We start from the raw sequence: 4792 nt of genomic DNA, 5'->3' as shown, positions 1-4792 counted from the left end.
CACAACATGATGTGTTCAAGGACATCCAGTAATATTCATGGTATTTTATCATATGAAGCCCTTTAATGAGACAAGATGATATTTTCTGGTTAATTAAATATATGACAGTCATTTTGTCTGCTGCTCTATTGTTCTACTTTAAATCTTGGCATTTCTAGTTAAATTTCATAAACAACACCTCCCTGAATTCCCACATGTATCAACACCATCCATGAGTCATAGTTTTTTACCCCCAATTTAGATTCATCTGTATTTAAGCTGTTTGTCATTTGTTGATGGGTGTTGGTGGTTCTTTTTGGTTATACTGGAGGCTAGAAAAAAGAAGAAGAAGAAAGCTGAAAAAGAATAACTCATTTCTCCTCACATAATTTGAACATATCGTTGATCGTTATTGTTTTGGTGAGAAACTGAGACGTGTTGTAGGTTTTAAACCGATGCCTCCGCAAGTAAATACAACAGCGTTCAGGAGTCACAATCTGTCATTTCAGGAATGTATCTAAGTCTTTCCCCAGATTTATATTTAGTAAATAAGCTGTGATCACTTTTTGGCAAGTGAAATAGTTATATTTTCTTTATTTGGTGGAATTTTTGGTGTGGGAGGGGTTATGTTCAGCAGGATCTATACAATATAATCGCTCTAAATGAAATAAAGCCATTTTAAACAGAACTGACATTTCAATATTCATATAAAAGCCATAATCTATTTTTGACAAGTCGTCCTATTTTGTCCTTTCTGTTAATTTATGCAGGGTGGGAAGTTCAGATCAAGATCAATCAATTATAATCCTTCCTTGAACCTTTGCAATTGGGCACATTACTATCTGTACTTACATTTTTCAAAATAAATAGAAGTAATGCCCTCTGTAAAAACAAAATACAATAAAGAAATATATATTTTTAATAATTTATTGAGTAACATCCATCACACTACAGTTATGTGACAGAATGGATCAACTCTAAGCAAGCTCAGTGCAGATAAAGTTTATTTTTATTGTTCCATTTAGAAAGTAAATTTGCAGTTATTGATCAGGGCAAACACGTGAAACTGACACTTTCACGCATAGAAGAGGAAAAGAAAGATAAACGAGACACACTTTTGATTGGTCATACAAATAAAAACTGTTTCATTAGCGTTCATATTGTTTGATTTTAACAACTAAACCACAGAGAAAGACGCAGGCCGTGCTCGCTCCCGCGGTAAGCAGTTCCTCTTCCTGCTGCTCCGAGAACGCGCAGGATCATTTTATGCAGACCATAACTTAAAATGGCGTGACGATCGTATCCTCCATATAAGTTCTCCATAAACCACCCTTCTCATTGCATTTTTCATTCCGATTGATCTTAATCGATCACAATATTGTTATATTGTTAGCTATTGTGACTTTTCTCTTTAGGGCATCTAAAGTGGGTTGAGAGACTCAGAAGTGAAACGACAGACGTGTCAGAAAGTCGTAAAGAACCCGTTTAAATACCAGTCTATCTACATAAAGGCATTTTGACCAGTAAAACATGTTAATCAAAATATGTTTCTCCTCCCCTGTATTTAATTCAGTCGTACATCCTTGATCACTACATTTATTTCTAAGGGGACGGGAGGAATATCACTCAGTTTTATGACGTCACAGCACATTTTAACCGACTCGCACTTACAAATGTTTCAACAAAAGTTGGTTCTCACTGAGACGGAAGGGTTCGGTCCTTTCTCTCTTCCACGACCCGAAAACACATAAAAAAGCTTTAAAACGGAACCGACACAGTTTAAAAAGAACCAGGACTCACCCGGCAGACACACCGTCAATGCCACAGATGGCTCCACAAAAATGGAGTCCAGAACCGATGAAAAAAAGTTCTGAAGAACTTTCAGTTTCAGTTCTGAGCTGGGTGTGTTCTATGAAGCTAAATTAAAGCCAAAAGTTTTGTTAATTTGAAAAATGAAAATTTAATTTAAAAACGTGTTCTGTCTATATTTTGAAAAGAGATACTCATCTATTCAACATAAATAAAGTGTTTTTTCCAGTTTTAACAAAACACTGATTTGATTGTGGAAGTATTTTCAGTTCAGAATAAAAGCTATTTTTTTTTTTTACAGCTTCAATTTTTTTTTCAATTTCAGATCTTTTTCCCCCCAGGTTTATATCCCCTAAATGCAAAAATTTTGTTTTAAAAAAGAACAAACAGTTAACAGTAATACGTAACAAATTGTACATTGAAATTGTCTGAAATGCTTGTTACTGACAGCAGTGAGGCTACACAGTATAAATAGTACAAACATTGAACTGCGTCTCAGAGTACTAGGTTGCAACTTGTGAGACAACATGATGCAAATCATTCAGACATATAGATGAGATATCAACAAACTACTTTTTTTAAAATATTGTAGCAAGGTTACTTTCTTAACCGTAACTTGTTTGTAAGAAATGTTCAGCAGTACTGCTATTAAACAATTAAATGTTTGCTCTTGAGTAATTCCTCATTCAAAATATGATTACTGGATGACTGCATTAAGAATTATGTTTTATTAATCAGATTACAAGTAAAAGTATAGCAACTGATGATAAACATTTAGCATTTAGGTTAGGAAAATAAGTCAAAAATGGTAAATATTTACACCAAACTAAACTGTTGGCCTAGATGAAAAGCCGTATTCAGAACCTTTTTGAATTGGTCATGAGGCCTCATGTTTGTAGTGCATTCCTCTTGGCACATGCTGACACAATGGGGTAACGCACACTATGATGACCCAAGTCCGACCTAAAGTCATGGTTAAACTTGATTATCACAACGAAATTTTTCTTTGAAGTCATGGTTTTAATTAATGACTCAAATTCGGCATAACCTTCCATTAAAGCTCGTGTTCTGCTTGAGAGAAAAACTGTGGGCGTTCTTTGGCCATGCTGAACAGCCAATAGCAGCGCTGCTGATCATTGTTTCTACTATCGACACATTTCCCCTTTTAAACAAACGCATGAACGCGCAGTTGTCTCAGATAACTCAATCCAGCCATACTAATCATAAACAACAGGTGTGTTCAAAGAACCCAATTAGCCGGATCAGGATTAGCCGGATGAAATCATCTTGGATGTCTCATTTGATCTCGATGAATGTTTTAAGCAACGTACGAAGAACGGACCCCATGATGAGTTTCGAAGAACCAAACGATCAACAATCAAATCCAGCTAACTGAGTTAGCGACGTACGAAGCATGTGTCCCTGCAGGAAGCTGCTGCTCTCCCTCTGTGTGCCATGCAGCAGCGCCACCTGCTGTCCACACCAACTAACTGCAGCCATCAATCCTTCCTGTCTGCATCTGCTTCAGTTTGTCTTTAAACCATCATCTGTGTTGCTGCTCTGCTGGAATCAGACAGGAATCATGGAGGAAAGTTCAGATCTCTGCAGGAAGGAACTAAAAGATCATCTGAACTGAACGCAGTCAGAAAAAGATGGAAAAGCTGCAAATATTCAGCAATTTGGGGATCATGATTTCCCTGCTGTAACCTACCTGACCTTTGACCTCACAGAGCCCAGCCTGGAGGATCTTCTCCACCATCACTGTCACTATTTAAACGAGCAAATCAATCATCTGTTGCTCAGATAGAAAAGTTCAAACTGTTATGTTGAGTAAAGTTTCTCTCCTATCCTTGCTTTCTAAATGCCAACAGCCTGACAAAAGGATTCAATCTATGTTGCGCGGTTGAAGGCCTGATTGTGTTTAGTCTCAGAGAGAGAGCCAAGGTTGAGGAGCACAGATAGCGGTAGGCAGAAAGGAAAGCTGCAGGCGTCGGGGAGTCGCTCTTGAAGGCTGCCTCTAGTGAGCCAGATCTAGAAAAGAACATTTCTCTGTCTAGTTAGAGCAGATTGAACATCTTCCACAGACTGGTTCTGTTCTCCCTGCAAGGATCCAATAAATGCTGATTAATGAAGACCACCCATCTCCTCCTTGTTAATTCAGAATAGTCATTTATTTCCATCAACATGTCAATAAAGTCACGTCTTCATCTTCAAACGTCCTTGATCCTCAGCGAGCTCTGAGCAACCAGAGCTAACCTTCTGGTCTGAGCATCAAGTGTTGGAGGAAAGAAACCTGCCTAAAACCAGCAAAGTTCAACCAGAAAATAAAGCCACAGAAGTGAGAAAGTTTCCTTTAGACCTCGTCTACAAAAGCTTTAGAAGCCAAACTGTCAGATATTTAGCAGATAGAAGCTGCAGCCGTAGAACAGGATCCTAAAGAAGCACTTTGCAGATTTTCCTGCTTTCATTTCTAATCATCAGAGGATGGAACAAGTCGCTGCTTTGCCTCTTTTTTCATCACTCCACCATTTGGACTTTTTCCCTCTGCAAGGTCTGCAGCTGGAAAGTTAGTGAGAACTGCTTTTCTAACTATTGCTCTGTTTTCTCTTCTGCTGGGGAGTCCAGAGTCCGTCTGAGCAGCAGAACCGGTTCCCCTCGTCTCTCATTTAGCTTCTTAAATGCACATGAGCAGCAACACTGGAAAAAACTGAACTTTATTAAAAAATCTTCCTCCCAGAATCATGTCTACAAAGTAGCTAAAAGCTGAGCTCCTGGTTCTGAATCTGCTTTTATTCTGATCGGTTCTGGATCCGTTCAAAGCTAAAGATGATATTTGTGTTTAAAAGTTCATGAAAAATAAAGTTAAACATTTAACTTCATAAAGAATATTTTAAAGTTGTTCAAAGGTTCTGGGGAAACAAACCAAAGGCAGCAGGAGATGGTTTCCACATTCCTCAGACAAGGATCATTATTTAATGTCTAGAACTGGACCAGAACCAGCCAG

This window comes from Fundulus heteroclitus, unplaced genomic scaffold (genome assembly GCF_011125445.2).
Source record: "Fundulus heteroclitus isolate FHET01 unplaced genomic scaffold, MU-UCD_Fhet_4.1 scaffold_65, whole genome shotgun sequence".
Taxonomy (NCBI): domain Eukaryota; kingdom Metazoa; phylum Chordata; class Actinopteri; order Cyprinodontiformes; family Fundulidae; genus Fundulus; species Fundulus heteroclitus.
Note: the sequence above shows the minus strand (reverse complement) of the source record.